Raw genomic sequence first — 23031 nt, forward strand, 5'->3', positions numbered from 1 at the left:
TAGTTTCCCGATTCCTGCAGAAGCTGCTATGGAGGCACAACGTCACATTTGTCAGCAGGTAACATTCCATGGCGGCTATATTTTCTTGAGCAATCGGGTGTCTTCTAGTTGAATTCCTATACTCAATCATTTGCATGTATCCACCGGCGATCAAGTGTCCTCCAGCTGAATTTCTCTACTCCATCATTTGCATGTATCAATCGAGACGTTATCCCATACTGTCAATCGGTTGTATTCCACTGGGGTCAGCTATCCTATCACGCTTCCATTTCCATGATTCATGCATGATGGTCTAAAACCCCCAAGGGTACTTCGTCTAAAATGGCTGAGTATTTTCATTTCTAGGGTGGCTCCAGTAATCGTGCGGTCACTCCTCTTGGTCTTATAGCTGGCTGATCTTAATCCTGCCATGAGGATGGGTGGCACCATCGTTACAGCGGTAATCGTTCTGGACGTGCCATACAATCTATCATCGCCTTGTTCCATGTCCATGACATTTTCGACTCGCTTTCGTTGGGGCTGAGTTGAGAGCCTTTGCTGAAAGTTCAGAATCCACTTTAGTCTTTCCGACTTTTCATAACGTCACTTTGTTACCCAATTTCATCTTCATATCGTTGATTTGGTCGATCACCATTTTCAATCGCATAGTCCCTTTTAGAGTTCTTGACAGGTATACGACTTCCTCGTTGCTTTCTTGTTGCATCGCCTTGATCGGAGAGTAAACTTCGCTTCCATCAGTGGCCGAATCAATTATCATTTCGATCATTCTCCCTTTACATTCGTCCAAGTTATCAAGGATTTGCCGCATCAGTGGTCCGTTGAGACCTGTTTTTAACAACGACTGAGTCCCGTAGCGCTGCACCACTGTCCAGTCTTGTTCCATAAAAGCAAATCTGTCCATACCTTAGCCTGTTCTATTCTCATGATCCTTATGGTAAACTTCCCACTCTTCTTCTGTCAAGGTTCCCAAGTAAGGTACTCGGGCTTCGCCTTCTATTCTTCTCCCACGCGGAGACTCCATTAAAAGTTTGATTGCAGTGACTTTAGTCTTGCCAGAGAGCTGCTCTCCGGTAAATTTTTTCTTAGGTTCATAAAGGTTGAGGGAGGTTCCAGCGTGGAAGTTTCATCCTCCGCTGTCTCTGTCGTCCCTTCCAACGTTTCTGTTCTAACTTCGTAATCGTCCAATAAATTAAAGTCCAGGCTGGACACGCCACCTGTCGAGGTTTTGTCGTCATTCTTTCCCGCTTGATGGAGATCCTGTTCCATCTGTTCTTCCGGTTGACGGTCTTCTTCCTCCTCGTAGTCTCGCTCTTCAATTTTTCCGGACCCTGAAGGTCCTTGCTCGTCATTATTTGTTTCTACGGGAAACATCGGCCCGACTAGCTTGCTCGCTGACGTGTCTTCGTTTTCTTTATGTTTTATCTTTACTCCCTCACAGCCGAAGGGTGCTAGAGCAGTCCTAGTCGACAGTTTCACACTTATTGCCATTTCTGGTTTCACACTCATCACGATTGATGCTGCTTCTTGCAAGTCCTTTTTGCCTATCATGATAGTTGGCGCCAGGTCCAACTTGGCATAATATTCCTCGAATCTTCCATTTTTGGAATTGACGCATTGCTCATCCTTCTCCTCGTCGACTCATCCACATATGCAGACTGCGTGTATTGCAGCACGGCAGCGTTTCTGCCTATCGCACTTGTCCTATTCGTAAGTATAAAATCACTATCTGATTATGCTACTTGAGTATTCATTTGGCAAGTTGAAATATGACTATACTACTCTCCCTATGTCTGTTTCCTAGGGCCTTCATCATTTTCTGCCTCTAGGTTGCCTGTTTCTGTGGCAATTTTTAATTTTTTAATAATAGGTTTTCAGTGTGGGTAAGTCCTTTTTGTCATTCTTTATGTGTTTCTTGCTCTCGCGGTCTACATCTTGAATCGTGACACTGGTTTAATTTAGGTCTGATGTCATTTCGTTCAACCACAACCAGACGCGCAGGTTCCTTATTTCTTACTCGTACGACTGCTGCTGCTCGTCGTCAAATTCCACTTTAGGTTGGACCGATCGTCGATCCGTTCCTTGTCTTGGTCATCGACGATGTCTACGTCTTGTGACGCCGGTATGTCCTCTAGGCCCACCAATTCTTCCACTATCTTTTTCAGGTCTATGTGGTTTCAGGTCTATTACGAAGTCGACTTTGTAATTGTTATATTTCTTTGCGCGTCTTTTCCCGTCACTTTTTCTTGTTTGCATTGTAAAGGGTAGATCCGTTTCCATGTTCTCGGGAACCTCTATCTGCTGGGGATTTTCCGAGTTCTCTGCTGCGTAGGATAAAGTTTCCTCATCCGCTTTAATTATTTCATGAGGATCCAGGTCTAGCGGCGGACTTGTCCCTTCTTCTAGAGCCTAATTCCCATCATTATTTTCCATGGTAACTTTCTCATTCGATTCGCAAGCAGGGTCCATCATAAAATAATTGCCCTCCTCCATGTATTCAAGTATGCACCAGTCCTCTGTGGATGGGTTGTGTGGCATCAAGTTCTCGAACTTAGTCTGTAAAAACGTCCCTCTTGATGCAATTCCGTTATCATGAACAGTCCCCTCCCAGCCACTGCTGAAATGCTCTCAGCCACTGCTGAAATGAGGTTCAGGTGCAACATCAACTTTCTGTAGACATCCAATTTAGCACCAGGGAACGCGAATGTCACTGCTGGACCGTAAATTGTCGTCACAAACTCGGTGGCTCCTCTGATTATGCTAAGGTATCTGTCCTCATAGTTAAGCTTGAACAGGTTAGTAGGAGCATGCCACCTGCATAACGTCACACGTCCTCTTTTTTTCTATCGTTTTCTCTTCTTCTGCTCCAAAGCGATTCTGTTGTAGGAGGTATTGAATCAGAGTGTGTCTTAGATCCCGTATTTTATTCCAAGAGTCCGTAGAACGGTTCACGTAGAACTTCATCACATTCTCCCTCATTTGCTCGGAGTAGCGGGTTAAGTTTATCAATCCTCCCATATTTCCATGCGTGATCGCATTTAATGTCATGAGTCCATGCAGTCGGAGATTCTGTATTCCTTCAGTGAGCATTACTGCTGGTCCTTTCACTAAACTTTCTGCTCCAAACGTCACGAACAGTGCTAGGATCACTACGATAGATAATTCCGTAACTGCATTGAGGAATTCCTTCATCAGATAGCGAGAGAGTCCCGGGTAGATTTTCGTCAGGAAGGACGCGGTCCATCCTGCTCCCAACCCTTCTCGCATGCAATCCGTCATCTCGAAAACTTCTTCTCCTCTCACGTTCTGTGTCCAGAGTGCCTTGAGTGTTATCTGGCACATACTGTTATTGAATTCTGCTGACTTTTCTTCTGAATTCTCCACTGAATTCAATTCTTTCACTAAGTAGGCGTGAATCTTTGTGATCATCGCTGGGCCTCGCTCGAAAGCGTTCATGCCCAATGCTGCACTTTGAGGAGTCAAGTGCAGTGCAGCTACTTGTTTGTTTCTGGCTTTGTTGGCAAAATCGTAGCTTCCAAGTGAGTTTTCGTTTCTATGGCGTTCTGCCTCTTCTCTCATTGTTCCTTTATCTCCATTTCTCTAAATCACAGATCATTAGACATTCCCACTATCACTCGGTGATCGTCTTGGATACCTGTTTTTAATTTGAGCTATCTGCTGAAGTTGGATAGTTCCAATCTCAACACTCCATCCAACATCAGCATGCGTAGCGAATGACCCTTGAATCCTCTTATAGCGTTTGAGATATCGGACCATACTGCAGGTAATTCTGACCGAAGTGGCCTCAATATTCTTGCCCCCAATTCGCGGTATGGTCTCGTTTATTCGAAATTTCAATTCCCTTTCTTGGGATAATATCTTCGGAAAGGCTCTTTCTTTCATATGAGCTGGAGGCACTCGCTTTTGCTTGGACATCTTAACATGTTGCCCAGTTGGTGCTCTAGTTGTCCAAAATCTCCTTGGTCTCTCTTCTCTGTTCTGCTCACTATACTTCATTCTTACATCTTGCAAATGTCTGGCATTCACGGGACCCATGATGTTGTCTGAGGACAGTCCCTCGAGGCCAGCAAATCGTCATGCCGTGGTGGAACAAAAGTTGATTTCGGCTGCCAGCAACCAGTCCAGTCCAACAATCGAATACAGTCCATTTACTGATAGTCTTGCGCATTCAGCATTCTCAACGCATCGGCTGCAAATTTTACTGTTTGAAAGTTCAGCTTCATCAGATCTTTTTTGGAAACATGCCAGGGGGACGGTATCAGTTTGACCACATCAAGGAACTTCTATAAGGACTCTGATCCTCCCTGCTTGTACTCGTCGTCGTCTCAGATCTGGAGGTGCCTGAGGTTGTTACCACCGCTTGATTGACTGGTCCCAACATTCGTCGGCGATGAATGGTCCTCCTCACTGGTGATTCACCTAGTCGATCCAAAACGTCTGACCTTTGATCTTGCTTGCTCGAGCTCTGCAGCACTTCTGACAGGCTGCGACTAATCCCAGCCGTGTCTCCAGATTAGGAGGTGCAAAAGTCGAGGTCGCCGGCACGTTCGTCGCTTCTTCTATTCTGAGTGCTCCCGTGTCAAAAAGTTCAAGTTCCAACCCATCTAGTTGCTCCTGGAAGACACGGCTCATCCAGCCTTGTCCTTCAACACTGTCAAATTATTTTCCATCACTGGTAAATCTGGCCTGATCCAGAGCCCTCAGCTCATGTTCCAAGTCCATCAGGTTCATTCGTCCAGCATTGCGACTTACCAAATTTCGCACGATATTGTTCCATCTTATGCCTCTTTCTTGATGTCTTCTTCCTGTGAACGATTGTGTTTCCGTGTTCATCGGTATGGTGCAATCAGTCAGTACCGCGCACTGAAACTCTGCCACACTGTGGTAAACAGACATACTAGCATTGACTCCCACTGAGCTTCGTCTGAGTTCGAGCTCCTGGAAACGTTGTTTGTGCCTATTCAATTCAAATCATTATGTCCACGATTCTTCCCGGTTTCATCAACCCCACCATCCGATACGATTGGTCTACTTTGGTGCCTCCGAATGCCGTCACTGTAGTGATCCACGAGGTTCTCAGGTTTTGTTAAACTCTCACTAGACTATCGCCCAATATCAAATGCCACGTTCCAAGAGGTGATTGCTGCATGTCCATTGCTGGACTTCAAGTTGATTGGTTGAAACATGCTCGCATATCCGTTTCCGGGTTTCCTGTGAAGCTGTTTTTAATTTGATTGTTTTTCTGTAAGTCAAATACACACGACATTTTCTTCAGAGGCATCTTTCTTATCTTTCTGTCGGAGGTTTTGGAGGTTTTTGCTGATTGCTGATTTCTTTACGGTAGCAGCCCCCGTTTTCTTCAGCACTTTCGAAGAGTGCTCTGCTCTGCCGGTATCATTGATTGTTCTATAGGGTTCAGTCACCTCGGAACCTGGCACAATCCTCTTGGCCACAAGTCGGCCAGCGGCTTCCACCAGCTGTTGCATGGTCCATTCTACTACTGGATTATCCAGGGTGTCACTGGAATCCGGATCGTCACCCTACCGGGCGCTGCTGGGATTTGCACTTCTGTTGTTTGACTTAGTTCGCGAGGCGTCAGAAGCTCCATTGTGCACTGCCCGCGAGGAACCTTCCCTACGGGTAATGATCGTTCCATTGCGATCGCTAATCCTAGTCGTTCCGATCGCTCCTTATATTTGTGCCTCAAGTCTTCTATCTCTCCTTGTTTCTTGTTGCAATGCTCAAACAGTCTACTCCACATATGTCTATCTTCTTCAGTTCTGAGCATGGTTTTGCTCACCCGCTCCAGTTCAACTTTTGTCTCGTTCAGATCTTCCATTGTTTCATTCGTTTGGATTTCTTCTTCCACTCTCGCCCGTTTTGGTGGCACAGCTGCTCTCAGTTGTGAGCTAGACGAGACTGCCTCGCTACCCATTTCTCGATGCCTAGAACTGGTCAGAAGAGGCTTTTCACCTGGTTGGTAGGTCCTTGACTTTCCCAATCCAGGCTCGCTCGCCAAGTCACTGCCTGAGAGTGCCCCGCTTCTCCACCGCATTACCCTCATGTTTGGGCTGTCTAGTACTCCCTGTTGTCCATAAGTGGCCATCAATCAGGATATCTAATTTTCAAAGTTTTATTTCGATTTCCATGCTCATGGGACACTTAATTTTCTTTCCTGAAAAGGGCATTTAAAATAGTTCGAATTTAAAAAGATTTTTAAACCAAACTTTGAAAAGCATCACTCACATTGAGAAATGTTGGAAATTGATCAAAGAATGGTCAGTCCATGCCTTAGATCTTTCCTGGATTATAAATCACAGAATATTTGTTGTCACTAACCCTTCCAAACCCAAGATCCTAAAAACATAACCACATAACACATTACACATAACACATAACACATCCTACACACGACCTACACTCAACCTATACTCAAATAGTTTTTCTTAATCATTTACACTGCTATGTTGGTATCAGAAAAGATCGCATGTATCAGCGCATATAGCTCCTAAGAATGCAGTCGTCCTCGGTTTACGTCGTGCACCGGAAGCGAGAGTTCTTTCAGCTCTCTCTCTACTAAGAAGTCTCTCAGTCTCGTCAGGGACAGAACCAAATCTTCAGGGTCTACATGCTGCTTTTCCGCCGCCCTCGTCACCAAGGAGCATTAGTATTTTCCTGGTATTTGCAAAACCGCCGGAGGCAAAGCTGCTACACCTCCTAATCCTGGTCTTTGCTTCCACAAAAACTTTTTTTTTGTATTCTCTTTTAAAGTCTGCTGCTAACGCTAATCTAAAACTCATGTCGGCGGTAATCGCTATCGCACATGTTCTATTTGTAAGTATAAAATCACTATCTGATTATGCTACTTGAGTATTCATCTGGCAAATTGAAATATGACTATACTACTCTCCCTATGTCTGGTTCCTAGGACCTTAGTCATTTTCTGCCTCTAGGTTGCCTGTTTCTGTGGCAATTTTTAATTTTTTAGTCATAGGTTTTCAGTGTGGGTAAGTCCTTTTTGTCATTCTTTATGTATTTCTTGCTCTCGCGGTCTACATCCTGAATCGTGACACTGGTTTATTTTAGGTCTGATGTCATTTCGTTCAACCACTCCCAGACGCGCAGGTTCCATATTTAGTGTTCGTACGACTGCTGCTGCTCGTCGTCAAATTCCACTTCAGGTTAGACCGATCATCGATCAGTTCCTTGTCTTGGTCATCGACGATGTCTATGTCTTGTGACGCCGGTATGTCCTCTAGGCCCACCAATTCTTCCACTATCTTTTTCAGGTCTATGTGGTTTCAGGTCTATTACGAAGTCGACTCTGTGATTGTTATATTTCTTTGCGCGTCTTTTCCCGTCACTTTTTCTTGTTTGCATTGTTAAGGGTAGATCCGTATCCATGCTCTCGGGAACCTCTATCTGCTGGAGATTTTCCGAGTCCTCTGCTGCGTAGGATAAAGTTTCTTCATCCGCTTTAATTATTTCATGAGGATCCAGGTCTAGCGGCGGACTTGTCCCTTCTTCTAGAACCTAATTCCCATCCTTATATTCCATGGTAATTTTCTCATTCAATTCGCAAGCAGGGTCCATCATCAAATAATTGCCCTCCTCCATGTATTCAAGTATGCACCAGTCCTCTGTGGATGGGTTGTGTGGCATCATGTTCTCAAAGTGCGCAGCTCGGCCGGTACTTAGTCTGTAAAAACGTCCCTCTTGATGCAATTCCGTTATCATGAACAGTCCCCTCCCAGTCACTGCTGAAATGCTCCCAGCCACAGCTGAAATGAGGTTCAGTTGCAACACCAACTTTCTGTAGACTTCCAATATAGCACCAGGGAACGCAAATGTCACTGCTGGACCGTAAATTGTCGTCACAAACTCGGTGGCTCCTCTGATTAGTGCTAAGGTATCTGTCCTCATAGTTAAGCTTGAACCGGTTAGTAGGGGCATGCCACCTGCATAACGTCGCACGTCCTCTTTTTTTTCTATCGTTTTCTATTCTCCTGCTCCAAAGCGATTCTGTTATAGGAGGTATTGAATCAGAGTGTGTCTTAGATCCCGTATTTTATTCCAAGAGTCCGTAGAACGTTTCACGTAGAACTTCATCACATTCTCCCTCATTTGCTCGGAGTAGCGGGTTAAGTTTATCAATCCTCCCATATTTCCATGCGTGATCGCAATTAATGTCACGAACAGTGCTAGGATCACTACGATAGATAATTCCGTAACTGCATTGAGGAATTCCTTTATCAGATAGCGAGAGAGTCTCGGGTAGATTTTCGCCAGGAAGGACGCGGTCCATCCTGCTCCCAACCCTTCTAGCATGCTATCCGTCATCTCGAAAACTTCTTTTCCTCTCACGTTCTGTGTCCAGAATGCCTTGAGTGTTATCTGGCACATACTGTTATTGAATTCTGCTGACTTTTCTTCTGAATTCTCCGCTGAATTCAATTCTTTCACTAAGTAGGCGTGCATCTTTGTAATCATCGCTGGGCGTGGCTCGAAAGCGTTCATTCCCAATGCTGCACTTTGAGGAGTCAAGTGCAGCTACTTGTTTGCCTCTGGCTTTGTTAGCAAAATCGTAGCTTCCAAGTGAGTTTTCGTTTCTATGGCGTTCTGCCTCTTCTCTCATTGTTCCTTGATCTCCATTTCTCTAAATCACAGATCGTTAGACATTCCCACTATCACTCGGTGATCATCGTCGATAACTGATTTTAATTTAAGCTATCTGCTGAAGTTGGATAGTTCCAATCTCAACACTCCATCCAACATCAGCATGTGTAGCGAATGACCCTTGAATCCTCTCATAGCGTTTCAGATATTGGACCATACTGCAGGTAATTCTGACCGAAGTGGCCTCAGGTTTCTCGCCCCCACTTCGCGGTTTGAAGCAGGTATGATTACCTCAAATTTCGCTTCTAAAAGTAGCGCTATCCTTGCATGCCCAAACTTTAGATCATCCGAGAGGTGTGCATATCCCGCAGACAACACGAACACTGCCTTTGGCGTTCTCTTTTGGAATCCGCCTTCCTTTAACACATCCATGATTTCGCCCATGGACACCAGAATGTCTTTAATTGCTGGCCCAACCGTATCTTCCACCATTTTAGGCTCTCTGAGTATGCTTCGGAGACCTCTACTGTGCAGGTGATCACTAATGCTGGCGAAAACGATTGTTATCGGATTCATTTTGGTCTGTCGTTGAGCCCCGATCGCAATCGATGTTGATTGCATCTAGTCCAGATCGGTTTCCACCAACATTATTACGTCGCGCTAAAACAAGGACTTAGAGGTTTGCACGAAGTCCGAGCCCTCGCAATCACTAATATCTTTGTTTCCTCATCTCTGCTTTGTCGTACGCTACGAAGATGGCCTGAGGTCGTTACCACCGCTTCATTTACTGGTCCCAACATTTTTTTTTGTATTCTCTTTTAAAGTCTGCTGCTAACGCTAATCTAAAACTCATGTCGGCGGTAATCGCTATCGCACATGTTCTATTTGTAAGTAAAAAATCACTATCTGATTATGCTACTTGAGTTTTCATCTGGCAAGTTGAAATATGACTATACTACTTTCCCTATGTCTGGTTCCTAGGACCTTAGTCATTTTCTGCCTCTAGGTTGCCTGTTTCTGTGGCAATTTTTAATTTTTTAGTCATAGGTTTTCAGTGTGGGTAAGTCCTTTTTGTCATTCTTTATGTATTTCTTGCTCTCGCGGTCTACATCCTGAATCGTGACACTGGTTTATTTTAGGTCTGATGTCATTTCGTTCAACCACTCCCAGACGCGCAGGTTCCATATTTAGTGTTCGTACGACTGCTGCTGCTCGTCGTCAAATTCCACTTCAGGTTAGACCGATCATCGATCAGTTCCTTGTCTTGGTCATCGACGATGTCTATGTCTTGTGACGCCGGTATGTCCTCTAGGCCCACCAATTCTTCCACTATCTTTTTCAGGTCTATGTGGTTTCAGGTCTATTACGAAGTCGACTCTGTGATTGTTATATTTCTTTGCGCGTCTTTTCCCGTCACTTTTTCTTGTTTGCATTGTTAAGGGTAGATCCGTATCCATGCTCTCGGGAACCTCTATCTGCTGGAGATTTTCCGAGTCCTCTGCTGCGTAGGATAAAGTTTCTTCATCCGCTTTAATTATTTCATGAGGATCCAGGTCTAGCGGCGGACTTGTCCCTTCTTCTAGAACCTAATTCCCATCCTTATATTCCATGGTAATTTTCTCATTCAATTCGCAAGCAGGGTCCATCATCAAATAATTGCCCTCCTCCATGTATTCAAGTATGCACCAGTCCTCTGTGGATGGGTTGTGTGGCATCATGTTCTCAAAGTGCGCAGCTCGGCCGGTACTTAGTCTGTAAAAACGTCCCTCTTGATGCAATTCCGTTATCATGAACAGTCCCCTCCCAGTCACTGCTGAAATGCTCCCAGCCACAGCTGAAATGAGGTTCAGTTGCAACACCAACTTTCTGTAGACTTCCAATATAGCACCAGGGAACGCAAATGTCACTGCTGGACCGTAAATTGTCGTCACAAACTCGGTGGCTCCTCTGATTAGTGCTAAGGTATCTGTCCTCATAGTTAAGCTTGAACCGGTTAGTAGGGGCATGCCACCTGCATAACGTCGCACGTCCTCTTTTTTTTCTATCGTTTTATATTCTCCTGCTCCAACTTCATCACATTTTCCCTCATTTGCTCGGAGTAGCGGGTTAAGTTTATCAATCCTCCCATATTTCCATGCGTGATCGCAATTAATGTCAGGAGTTCATGCAGTCGGAGATTCTGTATTCCTTCAGTGAGCAGTAACGATGGACCTTTCACTAAAATTTCTGCTCCAAACGTCACGAACAGTGCTAGGATCACTACGATAGATAATTCCGTAACTGCATTGAGGAATTCCTTTATCAGATAGCGAGAGAGTCTCGGGTAGATTTTCGCCAGGAAGGACGCGGTCCATCCTGCTCCCAACCCTTCTAGCATGCTATCCGTCATCTCGAAAACTTCTTTTCCTCTCACGTTCTGTGTCCAGAATAACTTGAGTGTTATCTGGCACATACTGTTATTGAATTCTGCTGACTTTTCTTCTGAATTCTCCGCTGAATTCAATTCCTTCACTAAGTAGGCGTGCATCTTTGTAATCATCGCTGGGCGTGGCTCGAAAGCGTTCATGCCCAATGCTGCACTTTGAGGAGTCAAGTGCAGCTACTTGTTTGCCTCTGGCTTTGTTAGCAAAATCGTAGCTTCCAAGTGAGTTTTCGTTTCTATGGCGTTCTGCCTCTTCTCTCATTGTTCCTTGATCTCCATTTCTCTAAATCACAGATCGTTAGACATTCCCACTATCACTCGGTGATCATCGTCGATAACTGATTTTAATTTAAGCTATCTGCTGAAGTTGGATAGTTCCAATCTCAACACTCCATCCAACATCAGCATGTGTAGCGAATGACCCTTGAATCCTCTCATAGCGTTTCAGATATTGGACCATACTGCAGGTAATTCTGACCGAAGTGGCCTCAGGTTTCTCGCCCCCACTTCGCGGTTTGAAGCAGGTATGATTACCTCAAATTTCGCTTCTAAAAGTAGCGCTATCCTTGCATGCCCAAACTTTAGATCATCCGAGAGTTGTGCATATCCCGCAGACAACACGAACACTGCCTTTGGCGTTCTCTTTTGGAATCCGCCTTCCTTTAACACATCCATGATTTCGCCCATGGGCACCAGAATGTCTTTAATTGCTGGCCCAACCGTATCTTCCACCATTTTAGGCTCTCTGAGTATGCTTCGGAGACCTCTACTGTGCAGGTGATCACTAATGCTGGCGAAAACGATTGTTATCGGATTCATTTTGGTCTGTCGTTGAGCCCCGATCGCAATCGATGTTGATTGCATCTAGTCCAGATCGGTTTCCACCAACATTATTACGTCGCGCTAAAACAAGGACTTAGAGGTTTGCACGAAGTCCGAGCCCTCGCAATCACTAATATCTTTGTTTCCTCATCTCTGCTTTGTCGTACGCTACGAAGATGGCCTGAGGTCGTTACCACCGCTTGATTTACTGGTCCCAACATTCGTCGGCGATGAATGGTCCTCCTCACTGGTGATTCACCTATTCGATCCAAAACGTCTGACCTTTGATCTGCTTGCTCGAGCTCTGCAGCACTTCTGACAGGCTGTGACTAATCCCAGCCGTGTCTCCAGATTAGGAGGTACAAAGGTCGAGATCGCCGGCACGTTCGTCGCTTCTTCTATTCTGAGTGATCCCGTGTCAAAAAATTCAAGTTCCAACTCATCTAGTTGCTCCTGGAAGACACGGTTCATCCAGCCTTGTCCTTCAACACTGTCAAATTATATTACATCACTGGTAAATCTGGCCTGATCCAGAGCCCTCAGCTCATGTTCCAAGTCCATCAAGTTCATTCGTCCAGCATTGCGACTTGCCAAATTTCGCACGATGTTGTTCCATCTTATGCCTTTTCTTGATGTCTTTTTCCTGTGAACGATTGTGTTTCCGTGTTCATCGGTATGGTGCAATCATTCAGTACCGCGCACTGAAACTCTTGCCACACTGTGGTAAACAGACATACCAGCATTGACTCCCATTGAGCTTCTTCTGAGTTCGAGCTCCTGGAAACATTGTTTGTGCCTATTCAAATCATTATGTCCACGATTCTTCCCGGGTTCATCAACTCCACCATCCGATGCGATTGGTCTACTTTGGTGCCTCCGAATGCCATCACTGTAGTGATCCACGAGGTTCTCAGGTTTTGTTAAACTCTCACTAGACTATCGCCCAATATCAAATGCCACGTTCCAAGAGGTGATTGCTGCATGTCCATTGCTGGACTTCAAGTTGATCGGTTGAAACATGCTTGCATATCCGTTTCCGGGTTTCCTGTGAAGCTGTTTTTCATTTGATTGTTTTTCTGTAAGTCAAATACACAAGACACTTTCTTCATAGGCATCTCTTTTATCTCTCTGTCGGAGGTTTTGGAGGTTTTCGCTGATTGCTGATTTCTTTACGGTAGCAGCCCCCGTTTTCTTCAGCACTTTCGAAGAGTGCTCTGCTCTGCTGGTATCATTGATTGTTCTATAGGGTTCAGTCACCTCGGAACCTGGCACACTCCTGTTGGCCACAAGTCGGCCAGCGGCTTCCACCAGCTGTTGCATGGTTCATTCCACTACTGGATCATCCAGGGTGTCACTGGAATCAGGATTGTCACCCTACCGGGCGCTGCTGGGATTTGCACTTCTGTTGTTTGACTTAGTTCGCGAGGCGTCAGAAGCTCCATTGTGCACTGCCCACGAGGAACCATCCCTACGGGTAATGATCGTTCCATTGCGATTGCTAATCCTAGTCGTTCCGATCGCTCCTTATGTTTCTGCCTCAAGCCTTCCATCTCTCCTTGTTTATTTTTGCAATGCTCAAACAGTCTACTCCACATATGTCTATCTTCTTCAGTTCTGAGCATGGTTTTTCTCACCCGCTCCAGTTCAACTTTTGTCTCGTTCAGACTTTCCATTGTTTCATTCATTTGGACTTCTTCTTCCACTCTCGCCCGTTTTGGTGGCACAGCTGCTCTCAGTTGTGAGCTAGACTAGACTGCCTCCCTTCCCCATTTCTCGATGCCTAGAACTGGTCAGAAGAGGCTTTTCACCTGGTTGGTAGGTCCTTGATTTTCCCAATCCAGGCTCGCTCGCCAAGTCACTTCCTGAGAGTGCCCCGCTTCTCCACCGCATTACCCTCATGTTTGGGCTGTCTAGTACTCCCTGTTGTCCATAAGTGGCCATCAATAAGGCTTTTTTTGCCCCAAGATATTCGTTAAGGCGACCAGCAACATGACTACCTCTGGGTCCTCCAGAGCGAAGTCTCGATCCATCAGCCGGCGATAGATCACATCGATCACCGGTCGCACATAGGCCTCATCAAGATCCATTATTTGATTTTGGTCAAAAATATCCATTTCGTATGGTTCGGTTTTGATTATCTGTCTCTCAAATCGAAATTTGATGATAAATTTGAAATTAATCTGAGATCAATTTGAGATTAAACGATCAATCAGGATCTCTAACTTTCAAAGTTTTATTTCGATTTCCATGCTCATGGGACACTTAATTTTCTTTCCTGAAAAGGGCATTTAAAATAGTTCGATTTTAAAAAGTTTTTTAAACCAAACTTTGAAAAGCATCACTCACATTGAGAAATTTTGGAAATTGATCAAAGAATGGTCAGTCCATGCCTTAGATCTTTCCTGGATTATAAATCACAGAATATTTGTTGTCACTAACCCTTCCAAACCCAAGGTCCTAAAAACATAACCACATAACACATTACACATAACACATAACACATCCTACACTCGACCTACACTCAACCTATACTCAAATAGTTTTTCTTATTCATTTACACTGCTATGTTGGTATCAGAAAAGATCACATGTATCAGCGCATATAGCTCCTAAGAATGCAGTCGTCCTCGGTTTACGTCGTGCACCGGAAGCGAGAGTTCTTTCACCTCTCTCTCTACTAAGAAGTCTCTCAGTCTCGTCAGGGACAGAACCAAATCTTCAGGGTCTACATGCTGCTTTTCCGCCGCCCTCGTCACCAAGGAGCATTAGTATTTTCCTGGTATTTGCAAAACCGCCGGAGGCAAAGCTGCTACACCTCCTAATCCTATTCTTTGCTTCCACAAAAGCTTTTTTTGTATTCTCTCTTAAAGTCTGCTGCTAACGCTAATCTAAAACTCATGTCGGCGGTAATCGCTATCGCACATGTTCTATTTGTAAATATAAAATCACTATCTGATTATGCTACTTGAGTACTCATTTGGCAAGTTGAAATATGAATATACTACTCTCCCTATGTCTGGTTCGTAGGACTTTTGTTATTTTTTGCCTCTAGGTTGCCTGTTTCTGTGGCAATTTTTAATTTTTTAATAATAGGTTTTCAGTGTGGGTAAGTCCTTTTTGTCATTCTTTATGTATTTCTTGCTCTCGCGGTCTACATCTTGAATCGTGACACTGGTTTATTTTAGGTCTGATGTCATTTCGTTCAACCACTCCCAGACGCGCAGGTTCCATATTTTTTGTTCGTACGACTGCTGCTGCTCGTCGTCAAATTCCACTTCAGGTTAGATCCGTTCCTTGTCTTGGTCATCGACGATGTCTATGTCTTGTGACGCCGGTATGTCCTCTAGGCCCACCAATTCTTCCACTATCTTTTTCAGTTCTATGTGGTTTCAGGTCTATTACGAAGTCGACTCTGTGATTGTTATATTTCTTTGCGCGTCTTTTCCCGTCACTTTTTCTTGTTTGCATTGTAAAGGGTAGATCCGTATCCATGTTCTCGGGAACCTCTATCTGCTGGAGATTTTCCGAGTCCTCTGCTGCGTAGGATAAAGTTTCTTCATCCGCTTTAATTATTTCATGAGGATCCAGGTCTAGCGGCGGACTTGTCCCTTCTTCTAGAACCTAATTCCCATCATTATTTTCCATGGTAATTTTCTCATTCAATTCGCAAGCAGGGTCCATCATCAAATAATTGCCCTCCTCCATGTATTCAAGTATGCACCAGTCCTCTGTGGATGGGTTGTGTGGTATCATGTTCTCAAAGTGCGCAGCTCGGCCGGTACTTAGTCTGTAAAAACGTCCCTCTAGATGCAATTCCGTTATCATGAACAGTCCCCTCCACTTTAATATGAATTTCTTTGTTTCTTTCGGTGATAAAACGTTCTCAAACACCCACACGTAGTCTCCTACTGAATAACTTTTTCCATCAGCTGCCTTCTTGTCGAACTTTTTTCGCTGCCTAGCCTGAGCTTGTTGCGTATTTCGTCTGCATAAATCGTTCAGCTCTATCTGACGTCTAATCACGTCCCTTGTATGGACTTTTGGCGATGTTTTCTTTCCTTCATACTCTGGATAAACGGAAGTCAAGGGCATAGAATATCGTGTCAAGTCAACATGATGTGTGGACTAACTCCTGTGGTAGATTGTTGCGTACTGTTGTGGAAGGTATCTATCCCAATCAGTCATGTATCTGGAACAATACACCCTCAATATTGACACCAAAGTTCGAGTTGTCTTTCCACCAAGCCGTTCTCTGGCGGATGATACGCCGTAGAATGAGCCTGAGCTACTCGAGAACGTCTCATGAAATCCTTAGTAAGTTCTTCTACAAAAGCTGTTACACTGTTTGATTGGAAAGTCATTCGACATCCATGTCTTGCTATCAACGTGTTGATCAGATAATCGCATGTCTCTTCGGCTGAGGCAATTATGCAGGGCACGGCTTCTGCATACTTTGTGAAGTGATCGATCATCACCACGACCTGATTTTAGCCACTGTCTGTCATGCATATCTTCTTGTGATCTATCTGTACCACCTCATTGACTCTATCGACCGTAATGGAAAACGTAGTTTCCTGGGATCTTTCACCTGTTAGACTGATGGACTTGCTGTTACCCTTTTTTCGCACGCCTTCTTCATTCCAGGCCATTCAAAGCGTTTCAAGATCCTCTGATATACTCATCGATTCCCTGGTGGCTCATCTGATCATTTGACCTGAATAAAAGTTCCGTTTGACAGAGTTGCGGCAACAAAATTGCGTTGGATTTGTACAGGATCTTGTCCTCCTCTCTCCTTTTGCAGGCAACGATCTCATCCTTGTTCAGATATAACCATCCCTCTTTCTGCTTATAATATTGTCTCAAGGTTCGGTAACTATCCTCTTCCAGATCTCCTTTGTCTGGTGCCCCATTTTCGATCCACCCTTTCAAGTTGCGGTCACTTTTCTGCGCTCTTAGTTAGTCCGAGAGTCTGTATCTTGCCTTCAAGTATGTCTTCATGACCCTCAAGTGACTGCTTAGCTCATCGAGATGAAGCGCGTCATCTTTCATCCTAACGCAACAAAATTTTGTCAATTGCTCTGTCTCTTGTTTTAACGGTTATAGGTCAGTCCTGACTGCTTCCCTCTGCGGTAACAAGCTCATCGATCGTTTCGATACCGCTATCGTTTCCTGGTCATCTGCCTCGTTTTAAAAAAGACTTTCTAACTCGGTTACAGGTAGCTATTACAATCGGGGTCTTGATATACTTACCTGTCCAAGTACCTTGTTCGAGTCTCCACCAGGAATATGTGGATGGCCAGCTCTGAATCTTCTGATTCCGTGCTCGATCTCCTGTCTGATTAGGTGTCAATCTCTGATTTCCACGATATGTTATCAACAAATGAGTCTGTCGTGGAACACGTTTCCACGGCAGATTCTGATGTGCACGATCTACTCATCCATCTAATCTCCCGGACAAAAATTTGTCCGCCTGGTCTTGTTCATTTACCTGACCTTTTTCTTCGACATCGGACGTCCCGGACAAAATTCTGTTGTTCTGGGTTTTTCGATCCAACTTTTATCAATTCTTGACCGGGTTCCTGAAAGATTACAGTCTTCTGCTGAGTTCCAATCTTTTGTTCTTTTTCTTTGTATGATGTTTTCATCAAAATGCTTTGAGGAATCGAGGATACTAGTTTTGTTGAACTACTGTTCTGCACTCCCTTTCTGTTTTTTTCGTGTTGGCGTCTTGATGGTTTTATCCGTAGCTTCTCACTGACTGTCAGCGATGCCCTGGCTGCTGCCCATTCGGGATCTTCTCTAGTCAATTCTCTCTCCAACAATCCACCCAGCAGCCGCATCATTTGTGATGTGACCTGCACCGTTTTATCTAGCAATGAGAGGCTCTTTATGTTCCTACAAGAGAGTTCCTTGTGGACCAGGTTCGAACATAGCAACGAATCCAAGAACACTGCGCCCCTATGGGATAAGATCTTCATTTCTGCTGCTTTCTTCACTGGTAATTCAGGGTGACCCGGAATTGGATGTCCTGAATTGTTCAACCATCTAGTCAACAGAAATGCTTCGTAACTCTTCTTGTCCAAAAAAGGGAATCCTTCCTTGATTTCCGCCTGATTGGTCTGCTTCTGCTCTAGTATTTCAGAAAACTCAGTTTTCTTATTGAGGGAGGCTGTCAGCATTTTTGTGCTTGTCACGCATACTGTGCTCGGTTATCAAGTGGTAGCCATCCAATCTGACTATGCAACGACCAGTATAACACTGGTCTATCGAGTACGTCTTCAACCAGGATAGGGCTCTCTTATCCACACGTAACTTAAGGGGAGCGTCCCCAAGTATGCGTGGTACTTCTTCACGAAAGTGACTACCGCAAACATTTCTGCTTTTAGTGCACCGTATTTTATTTCAGTGTCACTCAATACTTCATTTCAGTGTCACTCATGCAATGGGACGGAGAACTGTTCTCCCATTCCATTCTTGCTCCTGATGCAGTATTCCTGAAATGGATACACTGAAGCATCAGTTTCGAGAACGTACAGGCCTTTCTCTGTGGGCATGCCTAGCAGTGGCGCTTCGCTCAGTTCCCGCTTTATATTCTCGAAACCTCTTTCATTCCTTTCGAACTTCTTCCGTTTGATGCGCATTAGTTGCTGCCTTGGGTACACATTGTCTGCGTATCTTTTTATGCAATCGCGATAATAGTTGGCAAATCCCTGGAAGCTCAGGAGCTGCGTGTCCCTTCTGGGGGCCTTCCATTTTAGCACGGCCTCCACCGCATCTAGATCCGGCCTCAGGTCATGTCTGTCTACAATTCTTCCCAGGTACTTGATTGAGTCCCTAAGGATCTCACATTTTGGCGGTTTGCATTTCAAGCCGATTCTCTTCATGCATCCGAAACCCTCATTGAGTCTGTCGATGTGATCTGCCAACGTGGGTGTGATATGACCTTGTTGTCAACGTAGCACTTCACGAGATTTTTTTTTAACTTCTTCGTTACTCTGGTCAGAGCCTGAGCCATCAGTCTTTGAAACGTCGATTCGAAAGGTCGCCGTTCATACGTGGTTTTGGATAGGCATCCTTAACGGTCACTGAGTTCGGTTAGCGAAATTCGCAGCAAAACCTAAGCTGCCCCCTTTCATTTTCGTCATTACTACCCCGCAAGCCCATGGCGATTTCGAGGGTTCTATCATGTCGTATTCGAGCAAGATTTCTTTTTTCGCTCGGCACGCTTCCAATTTATGAGGTGTCATGCGCCTTTCGCCCATCTTGTGGGGAACGGTGCCTTTTTCTGGCTCAATTTCGTGCTCGACGAAATTACATTAACCAATATCCGCTTTATGTTTTGAAAAAACTTCCGCGTTCCAATTCAAAACTGACCTTAGCGGCTCAATTCTCCCTCACCTATCTTACCTCTTAAGTGCTCTATCTCTGACAACACTCGCTGGTCAGACTCGAATCATATGACGAGGGGCGTTCTGGAAAATTCAAGCAGCTCGACAGGCCGTCATCCTTTTCGGATCTCATTGAAAATATTTAATTTAAAAATTTCGATTCATTAATCTTTTTAAAAATCAAATCTATATTTGCATGAGTAGGAGTGTCTTTAACTTGATGCTTCTTCGGGTTTGGTGTTTCGTCATGGTCCGCCCTCATTGGAAGAGCTTAGCCAAGTTTTCTTCCACGATGGATTGGAACCGTTGTGTCCAGTGTATTCAATTATACTGAAATCATACTGAAATCATACGGAAAAGCTCCGGCCTAAAACCACTAAACTTTGACTGTTTGGGCTGAGTACCAATCAAACATGCGTACTATTGCTCAATGAGTTTAAATTTGTCATCCTAAAAACCGCTACTACTGCCTGCCCGGGCTCTAAAAAATTGGTTATTTTATTTTCATCAGTTTTTATTCTGTATACTGGTCCCTTAACAAACTTCCTTGTCTGGGTTCCTATTCCTTATCAGTCAATTATCAAGGTCGATCATCACGTAAAATTTCCTGACGAAGTCGCCTTCCAAAATGATCTGATCCGAATCATCCAGGTTCTCCACCACAAGGAAACTCATCCAGAAGTTCCTTCCTCCCAAGTGGAGAAGTGTTATTTGATTTCTCCCAGCTATGTAGATCGCTCCGCAATTGGCGGCTGCCAATCTTAAATTCGTCGGTATTAGGTCCTCCTTGTTGAAGCCCATCCTTTCCCATGTCTTTATCGACATTACACCGGCTACTGCTCATGTATCTAGAAGTCCGGTTACTCCGATCTTTTTTTTCATCTGTGTCTAGCTGATAAGCAGTAGCATCCGCTTCGTATCCAATGTATACCGCATCTTGTTCCATCATGGCGTCATGACCGATTCTACGGACCTTGAGTTCTTCCTGACCCAAAAACATTTGCCTTGTTTGGTCACTGTCTGTTGTGACGTTCGTCTTTGTGTAAATGCTAATCCTGTCCACGTTTAGCATCACTTGATATGGTCAGTAGACTTCCACGTAGCGCCCGTGAAGTTCTTGATTCTGGTGCCACCCGTTGTTAAAAACGCTCGCCCAGCTCTCGATTCAGTGCGTGACTCTGCCTGTCTCAGATAATCCGCGTTTATATCCAAATGCATCAAGGTGAACTCCGAAGTTTCACCTAGGTTCATGGTTACCTGTTGTCCCACTACTGAGATTTTTGACTGTATCGTGCTTCCTTGTGGCACCATCCCGATTGTTTGACCGGAAATCACATTCAAATTCTTGCTCAAACTACTCGGTGCCTTCATTTCTTCATCCTCAGATGCTTCAAAGGCGTTGAACTGCTCTTGATTTCTCTCGTTTTGGAGTTCGAGCTTGTTTTTTTGTTCTATCTCCCTTGTCACCTATTCCTATTGGACTCTATTCACCTGTTAGACTGATGGACTTGCTGTTACCCTTTTTTCGCACGCCTTCTTCATTCCAGGCCATTCAAAGCGTTTCAAGATCCTCTGATATACTCATCGATTCCCTGGTGGCTCATCTGATCATTTGACCTGAATAAAAGTTCCGTTTGACAGAGTTGCGGCAACAAAATTGCGTTGGATTTGTACAGGATCTTGTCCTCCTCTCTCCTTTTGCAGGCAACGATCTCATCCTTGTTCGGATATAATCATCCCTCTTTCTGCTTATAATATTGTCTCAAGGTTCGGTAACTATCCTCTTCCAGATCTCCTTTGTCTGGTGCCCCATTTTCGATCCACCCTTTCAAGTTGCGGTCACTTTTCTGCGCTCTTAGTTAGTCCGAGAGTCTGTATCTTGCCTTCAAGTATGTCTTCATGACCCTCAAGTGACTGCTTAGCTCATCGAGATGAAGCGCGTCATCTTTCATCCTAACGCAACAAAATTTTGTCAATTGCTCTGTCTCTTGTTTTAACGGTTATAGGCCAGTCCTGACTGCTTCCCTCTGCTGTAACAAGCTCATCGATCGTTTCGATACCGCTATCGTTTCCTGGTCATCTGCCTCGTTTTAAAAAAGACTTTCTAACTCGGTTACAGGTAGCTATTATTATCGGGGTCTTGATATACTTACCTGTCCAAGTACCTTGTTGGAGTCTACACCAGGAATGTGTGGATGGCCAGCTCTGAATCTTCTGATTCCGTGCTCGATCTCCTGTCTGATTAGGTGTCAATCTCTGATTTCCACGATATGTTATCAACAAATGAGTCTGTCGTGGAACACGTTTCCACGGCAGATTCTGATGTGCACGATCTACTCATCCATCTAATCTCCCGGACAAAAATTTGTCCGCCTGGTCTTGTTCATTTACATGACCTTTTTCTTCGACATCGGACGTCCCGGACAAAATTCTGTTGTTCTGGGTTTTTCGATCCAACTTTTATCAATTCTTGACCGGGTTCCTGAAAGATTACAGTCTTCTGCTGAGTTCCAATCTTCTGTTCTTTTTCTTTGTATGATGTTTTCATCAAAATGCTTTGAGGAATCGAGGATACTAGTTTTGTTGAACTACTGTTCTGCACTCCCTTTCTTTTTTTTTGGTGTTGGCGTCTTGATGGTTTTATCCGTGGCTTCTCACTGACTGTCAGCGATGCCCTGGCTGCTGCCCATTCGGGATCTTCTCTAGTCAATTCTCTTTCCAACAATCCACCCAGCAGCCGCATCATTTGTGATGTGACCTGCACCGTTTTATCTAGCAATGAGAGGCTCTTTATGTTCATACAAGAGAGTTCCTTGTGGACCAGGTTCGAACATAGCAACAAATCCAAGAACACTGCGCCCCTATGGGATAAGAGCGAAAGTTCGGTTAGCGAAATTCGCAGCAAAACCTAAGCTGCCCCCTTTCATTTTCGTCATTACTACCCCGCAAGCCCATGGCGATTTCGAGGGTTCTATCATGTCGTATTCGAGCAAGATTTCTTTTTTCGCTCGGCACGCTTCCAATTTATGAGGTGTCATGCGCCTTTCGCCCATCTTGTGGGGAACGGTGCCTTTTTCTAGCTCAATTTCGTGCTCGACGAAATTACATTAACCAATATCCGCTTTATGTTTTGAAAAAACTTCCGCGTTCCAATTCAAAACTGACCTTAGCGGCTCAATTCTCCCTCACCTATCTTACCTCTTAAGTGCTCTATCTCTGACAACACTCGCTGGTCAGACTCGAATCATATGACGAGGGGCGTTCTGGAAAATTCAAGCAGCTCGACAGGCCGTCATCCTTTTCGGATCTCATTGAAAATATTTAATTTAAAAATTTCGATTCATTAATCTTTTTAAAAATCAAATCTATATTTGCATGAGTAGGAGTGTCTTTAACTTGATGCTTCTTCGGGTTTGGTGTTTCGTCATGGTCCGCCCTCATTGGAAGAGCTTAGCCAAGTTTTCTTCCACGATGGATTGGAACCGTTGTGTCCAGTGTATTCAATTATACTGAAATCATACTGAAATCATACGGAAAAGCTCCGGCCTAAAACCACTGAACTTTGACTGTTTGGGCTGAGTACCAATCAAACATGCGTACTATTGCTCAATGAGTTTAAATTTGTCATCCTAAAAACCGCTACTACTGCCTGCCCGGGCTCTAAAAAATTGGTTATTTTATTTTCATCAGTTTTTATTCTGTATACTGGTCCCTTAACAAACTTCCTTGTCTGGGTTCCTATTCCTTATCAGTCAATTATCAAGGT

The sequence above is a fragment of the Symsagittifera roscoffensis genome, chromosome 2 (assembly GCF_963678635.1).
Source record: "Symsagittifera roscoffensis chromosome 2, txSymRosc1.1, whole genome shotgun sequence".
Classification (NCBI taxonomy): domain Eukaryota; kingdom Metazoa; phylum Xenacoelomorpha; order Acoela; family Convolutidae; genus Symsagittifera; species Symsagittifera roscoffensis.